Below are 12,687 nucleotides of genomic sequence, written 5' to 3' on the forward strand. Positions count from 1 at the left end.
AATTTTACCTTTATAAAAAATTTATAAAAATGAAAAGTTTGTGGGGTTAAATTTGGTGTGGAATGGGTGGTGGTGAGAGATAGTGCGTGGTGGTGGGGTGGATAAGAAAAGATTTCCAATTTTTATAAAAGTTAAATAAAATATATGAAATATAAAATTTGGGAAGGGGTGGGTGGGAGGGTTGGATAGAGCGGTGGTGTGGGGGGTGGGGTGGGTGAAGATGAAGTGGTTGGTGGTTGTGTGGTGGGATTTGGTTGGGGGTGGGTAGGATGGGTGGTAGGTGGTGGGTGTGGCAGTTGGTGTGGTATGGGTGGTGGGGAAGGGGATGGGGTTGTGGGGCATGGGTGGTATTTTCCAAAAAATGATTTCTACCAACCAACCGAACATGAGAAAATAAGTAAAAAAATCACTTATTTTCAACTACTCAACTGAATATGAGAAAATAAGTAGAAATTCACTTATTTTCTAAGAATACATTTTCCCGGAAAACATTTTCCTCCATACCGAACACACCCTTGGTGATGTCCTTTTGCTAAGTCTTTCTTTATATTTGAACTATCTTCCATAGCTTCAAATGGTCCTTGTGATTATGATTTAAAGAACATGATAATGACGGAGATGAGGGACACTATGAGGATGTTTATGAGTCAAATGGAGATGGTAAAAACTTACTCATATCAGATGTTTATATCAAACCAATGAATCTATACATGTGTTTGAATATATACAACTATCACTTAATCATAATTAATTAATTAATTAATTAATATATATATATATTCACTTCATTAAATGACGTAAACATGATAAGTTACATTGGTTTGATGTAAATATCCGATATGAGTAAGTATTTAGTATTTACCAATAGAGATTGTGTAGTTTACAATTGGAAAAGAAAGCTCCTATAACGACAAGTATGGAGCCCATAATGGAGTAATTGAATGTTATGAGGCTCATGAAGAGGAACGTGAGGGTGAAGATCAATATGGCTTCAACCTAATAATGTGCTGAAAGAGATCCTAACATCCAGATTTGGTTTTTGTTACTCTTCTGACCACAACTTACATTAGCCTTTTAATTGCTAGCTATTATAAAATTATATTTGTTGGAATCTATTCTTACCAACAATGTTACCAAATTGTGAGCCTTTTTGGCCGAGCGGTTTTGAGGCCAAAATCGCTTCTTCTTCTTTTTTTTTTTTGTGAAGAAAAAACTTTTTTTTTGAATAATTTGAGGTGTTTGGTCAATTAGTAAAACTGCTTTAAGTAGAAATAGAAGCAGTTTTTTTGCAGTTGGGGAGAAGCAGAAATTGAAAAAAGCAGAAGCAGAAAATCATTTTTTTCAAGACAAAAATATCCCTACCACATGTACATATTACCAAATATATCCCTCATTAATTCATTAATTTTTAATTAATAATTCTTATTTTTCATAGTATAAAGTTAGCTTTCGCGTATGTAATAGACTTTTATAATTTGTGCAATGATTTTGAATTTTATTTTGGTTATATATTTTTAGTATATTTAAATCATCGTGTTGATATTACATCAACATTTAATCTTTTTATTTATTTATGTATGTATTATATTAATTGAAAATTTTAATATGTACTTTTAAATTTTAATTAAATAAAATTAAAAACTTAATTAGAATCTTTCATAATATATATTTAAAATAATTGCTCTCTGTAAAATAATCTTGATAGTAAATGTTCATTAGTAATTGTCTTTTTCGTAATTTGACACTCAAAAGCACTTTTTTAAGAAGATTAGTCAAACACAATCTGCTTATTAAAAACATTCAAAAGCACTTTTCAAATAAATTAGTCAAAAGCAAACTGCTTCTCACCAAAAGTGAAACACACTTCTCAAAATAAGCGATTTTTAGCTGCTGGGCCAAACAGGCTCTGACACTTAATTTGCCAAATTCATAATATTATAAATATGACTTCCAAACCTTTTTAAAATAAAATCTACTTAGTTCAGAAACAGTTTAGATTTTTGAGGATAACAGAAATAATGTGTAATGTACTGTTAAATTTTAAGACATAACACATGAAATTAAGGTTAACTTTTTATTAAATTTATAACAACAACAACATAGCCAGTATATTCTCACAAAGTGGGGTTTGGGGAGGGTAGAGTGTACAAGACAAGGTGGGAGTGCTTTATAGGAAGATAAGATGCGAGAAGCGAGTCTGAGATGGTTCGGGCATGTGAAGAGGAGATGCATGGATGCCCTAGTGTGGAGGTGTGAGAGGTTGGTTGTGGATGGTTTCAGGAGAGGTAGAGGTAGGCCGAAGAAGCATCGGGGAGAGGTGATTAGACAAGACATGACACAACTTCAGCTTACCGAGGTCATGCATGACTTAGATAGGAAGCCATGAAGGACACTGATTAGGGTAAATAGCTAGTAGGTAGTTGAATTGTCTCGCTTATCCTTCCATTTTAGTAGTCGTAGTAGTAATCTTGTAGTTTTTTGTTCTTCGATTTCTGTTATTATCTATTGTTCCTTATAATTTGAAAATAATACTATTTTGTTGTAGTTACTTTTTTTTTTTTTGGAATGCTTCATCATGTTGTCTTTAGTATCTTGATGTGGCTTTTTTACTTCCTTTATTTCTTTTCCATACTGCTTTGATATACTTTTTCTTTGAGTCGATTGTCTATCGGAAACAACCTCTTTACCTCTTATGGTAGAGATAAGGTTTGCATACACTCTAGCCTCCTCAAATTTCACTTGTGAAATTACACCGGATATGCTGTTGTTGTTGAAATAAATACTACGAATAACTAATGTAATATTGTAAAACTTGTTTGATGAGTATTTTAAGTGAAATAATCATTAGTTACCTCATCATTTTCACTAACAAGTTCTTTAACCTTTTCCCAAGTAAAATTCATGGCAAAAACAACCTTTATTACTCTTTTTAAATTTACAATCTTGGCATTTATGTTCCCTTTACTTATCATGTTTGTCTTTCGCACTCCACTTTAAAAAATATTAATTAAAATGATAAATTAGCTTTTTACTTATTGATTCAATTTATTATTATTTGTGGCTTTCACCACATTAATCTATCTCTGCATTTATTAAAGTTAAAGTTGGAACAAAAGAATCAATTTTCAGTACTTGTTTTTGTAAGACAACAATTAACTGAAATAAAGATTTATATATAATATAAAGTTAGGTATATACAAGGTGATGTAGCACCTCTCTATGGCCACCATTCCTATTTTTTTTTCTCAATTTTTTGGATTTTTTATACATAATCTACTAACTAAATGCCTTAATAAAACCTCACAAAAAAAAAAATGGAAACTGTTCTACATTCATTACTCCACTGCAGAGCATGTATTCAGGAAAATTAATGATGAAATGCTCCAGTTTCTATTTTTAAAACCTCTCATTTCAATTGGCTTTTCATTTTTTGCTACTAAATAAAGGCAATTAATGATGATCTTACAAACTATATAAAAACAAAGGTGGATATATCTTTTTACCTCCCATTTGTTTTGGCTTAGCATACTTTTTCTCGTAACCAAGACTTCTTTGCTCAACTTTAGCTACTTTGCCCATTTTTTCATCCTATGAAGAAGATAGCCTGGTGAGTGAGTCTACAATATGAGCTTATAATTAAATTGAACACATCTTGACCAACATTCTCTTCTTTTAGATTTTAGTCTTTGGTCATTCACTGTATCTATGGACTATTTTCTTCTATAGTATTAATTTGTTTCTCTATTTTGGCCAAATGAATATCCTATATATATATATGTCTCTTATTATTTGTCGTGACACATTTTATTTGAAATGAGTCAATCTAATTAATTAATGAGCAAAATAAACTAAGAATCGGGCCCGTTTGGGCATGGAGCGTTTTTTTTTTCCGAAATATTATTTCGGAAATCTTTGTGGACAGAGAATTGTCACAATTGAATAGAATTCAACTATAAGTTGAATTCCGAAATTTTCCGGAATTCCAAAATCTCCAAAAGTTATTTTCACAATTTTCACTCTAAATCACTAAAAGCAATTAAAAAACAACTCCAATGTGTATTCATGTCCAAACACAACTACAATTTCTAAACACCATTTTCAACTTGAAAACAAATACCACATTTTCTAAACTTTACAATTCTTATGTTCAAACTCCCACTTATTCTTATAGAATTCAGATCTTAGAAGTATTCAAAAAAAAAAAAAAAATTGTAAGATGAAGTTAAGTACGTATATATAAGTGTGGTATTTCAAATGTATAAATTCAGCTGATTTTAACTGAAATTTTGTAAATATTGTTAAATATTTTATTCATAATTTTGTATCACTCTTATATTTTTATTTTGTAAAATTTTTATTTCAAAAAGTAATGTCATACTCAAAGTCTCATAAAAGAGTTAAATTTGTCCATAATCGTACGTCACTCAATCTCTCTCTCTCTCTCTCTTTTTTTTTTTTTCTTTTTAATGTGAAACAGGAAGTATAATTTGCTATTCCTTTTTATACCAAAATGGTGAAAGAATAGATTAGGTATGAAAAAAGGGCCTAATAATGGCCTTCAAATTTTCTCGCTTATCTCACTCCGGATCGAAATTGCTTGGGAGGAATATATCAGTAGGTGAAAAACAATAAGGTATTGTTCTGCTATAAAATTCGTTTCTGGGAACATATATAAAAGGCATTAGCTATTACAGATAAAATTAATGACAAGAATAAGTATAAATTATTTATAATTATTTATAAAAATTAATATATTGCATATATGTAATTATAAGCATGAGTATGTAATTTATCGATTTGGTTTAATTTTTTCCTTCGAGTTTTCTAAATAATTAATAGAATAAAAATAATCAAATATTGTCAATTATTTAAAGATTTTAAACCAAATCAAACTAAAAGAATATCGTTTTTCACCCAACTGTGAACACCTGCCGTTTATATTTCAAATTACTTTGGTTTATATTATTCTTATCTTAGGAAGCGTAACGTGACACCTTTCTTAGACGGCCAGTTAGTTTATTATCTTTTTTCCTTTTGTTTTTGCTTTCTCTGCCCTCATCATTTTTTTTTCCTTCAAGTTTTTGTCTTTTATTTGCTGCATTTCTTAATTTGCTTTTTTCCTATAGCATGGCCTTCATATGGAATTCGGAAAGGCTAAACAAATAGACTTAATTAATCTTAATGTTGTGTGGATTGTTTTGCTATTGCTAATCGTTTCTTTCTATTCTCTAATTTAATTAACTAGACTAGATAAGTGATAGTAGTAATGTCTGTCTTTTCATATCTTTTGTAAGTAATTATTTGCAAGTCTACAAACACTTTTTACATTATTGAAAAAAATAATCTAAAACAAGGTATGCGATTCTTCTATTTGAATTTGTTTATATATATATATATAAGGGATTAATTATAGAAATGATGAATTTTAAGGGAATTTTCAAATTAATATAAGGGATTAATTGTATGAATTATTTTCCAATTTCCTTCCAATTTTTAGGCGTTACACACACACACATTTACTTCTGTGCATTTGGATAAGTTTTAGATTAATAAGGGATTAATTATATGAATTATTTGCCAATTTCCTTCCAATTTTTAGGTATTATGATCTTGTCACTTAATTTACATTTTCTCTAAAAAAAATTTAAAAAAGTTTTTACATGAATTTATTTATTTTTTCTTAATATTTGAAGAATATTATTTCGTAAATTTAATGAGATTTTTATGATCGGACGAAGCGCGGACATATTCTTTAGTTTTTAGTAAACTTAACAAGTAAAAAGGAATAGAGGGAGTAAGACAATTAAATACTGAAAGCTTTAACTAAATTAAATTGGGCAGCAATGGGGTTAATTGATTTTGTAGGCTATTACAATTTTTTTATTTTATGTTCAAACTCCCAAGATATTTTTTATATTACACATAAGAAATATGAAATTGTCACAACCCATTTTGACTAAGTTGTGCGGGCATTTATCTTTCCTACCTCGGTAAGCGAACCCTCAACCCAACGATAATAAAGGCATAATTAAATAAGTAAATTAAGCGGAAGAGAGTAATTCACGTAAGTCTTACGATAATAATATAGAAGCAAGTGCGGAAATAAGAAATACACCTAGGATCTGGTCTAATTCATACAAGAGCATCTAAATGAAAATATACAAGTCTGGAATATAATAATACATCAAATCTGTCTATGTCTCGGAATGGAAAAGTAAGACATAGTAAAAGGAGTCTTCAAGGCAGCGAACGTCTCGTGCTTACCCTGGAAACTCGAAGCGGTACTGATGGCGATTATCAGCCACGGGAGATGGAAGCAGATCCACCGTGGAACTCTGCATTCATAAAAGAATGCAGCAAGTGCAAGTCAGTACAAGACCACAGTACTGGTAGGTATCATCGGCCGACTAAGCATCGCTAACATAATTCAGACAATAAAGCGGGATAGGCAGATAAATCAACAAGTATAAGTCAAACACAAACCAGAACCGAGTACCTGTCATCACCTAGGTTGAAGCATCTAAACCCAAGTGTACCAAGGCTCAATGTATCCAATCCAAAATCAACAACACAAGTAAATCACCAGATCATCACAATATAAACCAAATTAAAATGCAATGCAATGATGTAAGAATGCCAATGCAATGCAATGTTGTGTACACATGTACTCCGGACGGAAGTATCGACGTCCCGGTAACACAGCCCATACCCGCAAAGTCTATGTGCTCACTCAATACACGATTCCGGGACAATCATCGGACATCGGACTCTCACATCACTCCACACAATCCACGATTCTGGGATAACCATAGGACATCGGACTACTCACATCACTCACACACAATCCACGATTCCAGGACAACTATCAGATATCAGACTACTCACATCACTCTCATGAAACTGAGCTCAGCTCATCACAGTGATATCAATAATGTATCAACAATATATCATGAGAGATGTGAATGCGTGTGATGTATGAGTCAACATGAATAATAAGATCAATATTACAAGTACCAAGCATGGGTACGCCAACAATATTATTGTTACACCTTGGAAAATTCATGTCGTAGTGTAGTGAGTGAACGACTGCGAGCTTAAGGATAACAGGAAGTTCTTAAGATTATAAGATGGATAATTAGTGGTCCTATAATGCGTACGTTAAGATCTTTAAGTTATATGAGTTGATGGGATAAGGATTGATAAGGATAAGTGGAGTATAAGTGAGGTTTAGGAGAGGTTTCATAAATTATTGCGTTAAGAATTGTTTGGCAAGGCCTTAAGGGCGAGTTATAGGGATGTTTAGATCCTTAATGAAGTATTAAACAAGTGTTAAGAAGGTTGTATAAGGATTGGAGATCAAACGAAACGACGAAAACAACATCGGAAAAACTGTGAGTTACACGACCATGTTATACGGCCCGTGAAATGTTATACGGACCGTATAATGGTCCGTATAACTCAACAGAAACTAAGTATTCCATGGTGGTGAACCACGACCACTTTCACGGACCATGCCATGTTCCACGAACCGTACAAGTGTCCGTGGAAGTCCCGACGGGCTGAGTAAGTTCAATTATATAAATGTGATTCCACTTCATTAATTTCATTTCCCACACACTTCTTCATCTCTCTCAAGACCTCTAGAAGGTTCCACATACTTCACCTTCAAGAATACAAGGGAAATCAAAGGTTTATACCATATATTCAAGTGAATCAAGTGCAAGGAAGCTCACTAGGGTTCCTCCAAGTCAAGAATTCTCTTGGAAGTGAAGTTAGGGTTTTCTCCAAGTGAAGTATTACCAACAAAAACCCATTCCTACGCATTCAAAGGTGAGTTTCATGATTATTCTATGTTGTTTAAGGTATGAAAAAGTTAAAACACTTGGATTATGGAAGAAAATGGAAAATGGATTACAAAAGGTGAGATTAGTGACAATTATGAATAGTGGATTAATATGAATCATGAATCTTGATATGTTGAGATTGTAATCACGTTATGAATGATGTTAGGAGTATGAGAGAAACATTAGATGAGAATGAATGTAACATTGTAGTATGGTTTTGACCATGGATGACCATGAGAGTAAACTGTAGGAATTCAATAATGACGATGATATTATGAATGTTATTATTGACGTTTGGGAGTTGAAATATGATATGGGGAAAGTAGTAGAAACAAAGGAAATGCTGCCCAATTTTCCCTAGAAATAGTAACACGTTCTTATAGCCGATTAACTAATGTTGATGCGAATTCTCTTGAAGGTAGAAAAGAGGGCATTGAAGGAGAACAAACAAGCAATAGATTAGTTAAGCGTAAAAGGTATGTGAGGCTAGTCATTTCTTTCTATGGCATGAATCCTATAGCATGATTTTTCTTCCCTCTCCATGAATCTCCTACATTCCGGAAAACGATGAGTCTATGTTCATGAATAGCTATATGAGATAAGAGATATATTATGAGCCTAAAAATGATGATGATGGGCTTGAGTCTAAAGATTCTAAAGTTTATGATATGATGTCCTTATAACGCTAATGATGTCATTTATTGTATACACTCACCTTATATACTATTTCCTTCAAGGTGATGCAGAATACTTATAAATGCTCCATAATGGAATCGGGGGTTCACGACCTTTTGTCACCCCGATAGAGTATAACTGTCTTAAGTTTCCAGTCATGCATTGTGGTAATAGTATGATGAGAATATGATGAGTCTATGATATGTATATGATGTTATCACACAGCGCCTACATGGTCGAGCAGACACCGCTAAGGCGGGCAGCGTATACACCATGTCCAGATGACATGGGCAGACACCACTAGTGGGCGGCATGAGATGGTACCTCGGACGCGGGAGGCCTGGACGCAGGCTAATGATTATCACACCGATCCGATATGGATGGGCAGCTTATACATTTATGCATATATGATATGATGATGATTATGAGTAAGACAACATGTGTTATTTCTTTTATAAGAGATAGTCATATGCAGTTGCTCCTTATTGATGCTTCCTTTATCTCATTGACGTATTGTTGTTGTTTATGCCTCTTATACTCAGTACAATGTTCGTACTGACGTTCGTTTTCTTTGGACGCTGTGTTCATGCCCACAGGTAGACAGGGAGGTGATCTTGACCCAGACTCGTAGGAGCTAGTAGCTGATCTGAGAGCACTCCATTATCCCGGAGGTGCCTTGATTATTCTTTTGTGTACATATACATATTTTGGGCACGACGGGATCCTGTCTCGTCCTTATGTCTAGCACTCCAGTAGAGGCTCGTAGATACGCAATGTGGGTTATATGGTCTCACGAGGTTTATGTATATAAAAGTATTTATGTTTTCAAATGAAAGATGATTTTCTTATAATTTGATTATGAATTTGATAAAAGAACGTTTAATGAGTATGATGAGTAGTAGAACGAGTGGTGCTCGGTGGTTAGCCCCGGGTACCCGTCACGGCCCCTAGCCGGGTCGTGACAATCATGAAAGACTACGCGAGTCATATGGAACACTATCCTTGAAATCAAGCCAACAAGTAAGGCATCACAATATCATGAACAAGATATATAAATAGTCTCTGATATCTACTATCACTACGCGGCATCAAGCCCAAAACAATGGAACAAATCGAATCACAACACAACGGGGTGGCTGGCCACAATCACACAACAAGGCCCAACCTAATACGATATCCAACCCAACTTTATCCCCTAAGGTTTACATGCTTTCTCCGACAATATAATCTAGATATATGTTTCGCTACACGAAGTCTCACCAAGGGTAAGCCATAACCTACCTGGATGGCCGAACAGCAAAACACCAATAATCACTCCTTCGCTTTCCCCTTCTGTTGAGCCTCAAGATCAAGAAAGTCTAGGCATAATCGAAATCTAAATTAGAAATCATGAATATCGATACTTATATTGCTATCATTCAATTTAGGTCAAAACCCAACCCTAGAATTTGGGGAAATGGGGCCCACAAGGTCAGAACGGGAAATTCGGGGGTAAAATAGGTGATCAAAACCCATCAACTAATTGCTAAATTAACTCAAAGTTTCACCCAATTTCGAAATCCAAGTAAAACTCTCAATTTTGGGTATAAACCCTAACTCTTAGATTCAAGAATTCAACACTAAAAATGGGAGATATATTATTAACAACCTTAGATACATCATAATCTAGAATAAGCCCAATCAATTTCATCATTAATAATCCTAGATAGGAAAATCGCTCAAAACCCACTTTTAATCTTCCATTACTAATGAAATAACAAGAAAAAAGGGTTCTAAGATGATTAGGAAAATGAATTAGCAAGAATGTTAGGAGAACTTACCACCAAGAATCTTCACCAATAATCCCCAAGAATAGTTCCCACGAGCTCAAATTTCGAATTGGTATTAAATGATAGACTAAGGGCTTTTAACACTTCATTTAATGAACTAACTGCCCGTCACCCTCTTTCGCGACGCTAATGCCGCTCCAGCAGTACCATGACCGCTACAACGATCATGCTCAATTGGCAAGGACCGCTCCAGCAGCAGGGTGACCACTTCAGCGGTACTGCTGCCGCGGTGCTGGTGCCGCCAAAGCGAGCACCAGACACGAGAAACTCCCCCCAAGTTTCACACCTCAACTTGAATTTTTGATTAATTCCCGAGGCCATCTGCTCACCAACCACATACACATACACACATAAAAACATGCTGCAAACACGCTCGTGGCCTCGAAATTCCCAACGGAGGTCTCGTTGACCGAGTCAACCCCCGATACCTCAATTTCCAACTTCCCAAACTAAGTCCCAAAACACATCCGGGTACATTGGGAACCGAACCAGATATACACACCAGTTCTAAACGGCCATCCGGACCTCTCGAAATTGGCGGATCTTCGAAAAAGGCCCGTTTACCCAAAAGTCAACTTTGGGTCAACTCTTTTTCGCTTACAGCCCAAATTTCAGAAAAAGTCACCCGAATCAAATCTAGACACCTCGCGAAGCGTGTCAACGGTCCCCTCGGGTCAAAAGTGAGCTACCAAGCTCGGAAAAGGGCGAAAGTGTCGAAAAGACTATAACGACCAAACGGGTCGTTACAGAAATAAAATAATGCACAACAAATTTTATGGTCATTTTTCTGTACAAATTGTAAAATGTATGTTGAACCATTTCTCATTCCAACTTATGAGAATGACGTTGTTACTAACAACTTGTTTGGATGGTTATTACCCATTGTTTCATAATGTATAATGTTGTACTGAATTGTATTATTGTCACGCTTCAAAACTGGAGGATGAACCAACATTTGGTGCCTTAAACTTCCACCGAATTAACCAACATACTAGACATAATCATGCATGAGAAGAGAATATCAAGCTTTTCCATAGAACATTTTCATAATTGCATAAATATCGTAAAACATTAGATAGCCAAAAATAGTTAATTGTTCATGACATTGGAGACTTCAATAGTATGATAAAAGAGCGTAACTTAGACTCATAATGTCTATAGAGCATCTGTGACATGTCGAATAAGAAAATTTTGGTGATAAAACCACGACATACCCAAAAAAAAAAAAACAAAGTCCATGATAGTCAAAAGACCTTCCAAACATGAGATTAGGCTCACCAAATGAAGCTGGAGTAATGAAGGAGATGTCTAACAGGTGACAATCTCATCTTGAATACGCACATCCATAACAAAGATGCAACACCTATAAGAAAGGGCGTGAGTACAATATTCAATATGCATCATAGACTCCTCATTCATAGAATGAGACATGACATTTGAAACTCTAACTCAAAAAATATTTCGTGAGCTCATAAAAGAATTGAAGTCTTTAACATATGTATATCTTTTGGTGGGAGTTTCTATAGGCACTTACCTAACCATGAAAATCATCATGTGTACCTCATAGCATTCCATCTCGGTCTGATAAGTTAAGTCGCCTCACCACAAATGCCATGAGGATTTGACGTGGGATATGTTAGTATAATATAATCCCAACCAAGGGAAGATATCCAGTCGCCCAAGTAATGGTTACGATTATAGTCCTATGCCGACACTTATAATTGAGTATATGACCCTTTTGCATATGCTCTCTCAGTTTTTTAAGAATGCTCCCAAAACACAAACTTTACATTGGCACCTTAGTCCCATAAACATAAACATTAAAGGGAAATTTACGTGGTGTAGGGAACACTTTGGAGGTATTTATATTTAGTAACTACACATTATTTTAATTACAACTTATGGCTAAATGTTGTATTTCAATTACACAAAGTAACTAATACAGTAAAACTATGTTATATTTAGTATTTCAAACCATTTTCTCTCTCAATCCCCTCCATTTTTTCTCCATTTTCTCTCTCCTCCCCCGCCTCTCTCTCTGTTCCCTCTCTCTCAAGTTCTGGAGATCTTGAAAATTTCTGATGTGTTATTCTTACATGAGCGGTATCATTGGTTTGTAGTATTCAAGTCCTGATTGATAAAACTTGGTTCAAACGTGTTTATTTGTTGGGTTAGGGAGAACAAATCACAGTGTTCATTCTAACTGCTCCAATTCAATGAAAAACAATACTATCTTTTTCTCTCAGTCTCTATCTTCCTCCTCCTAGCTCCGGTGTCATTGCCGATCTCGGTGGTAGAGTTCGTCGTTGACGGCTGTGGGAAAGTATTGGAGCTTGCTA

This window comes from Lycium barbarum, chromosome 11 (assembly GCF_019175385.1).
Source record: "Lycium barbarum isolate Lr01 chromosome 11, ASM1917538v2, whole genome shotgun sequence".
NCBI classification, from domain to species: domain Eukaryota; kingdom Viridiplantae; phylum Streptophyta; class Magnoliopsida; order Solanales; family Solanaceae; genus Lycium; species Lycium barbarum.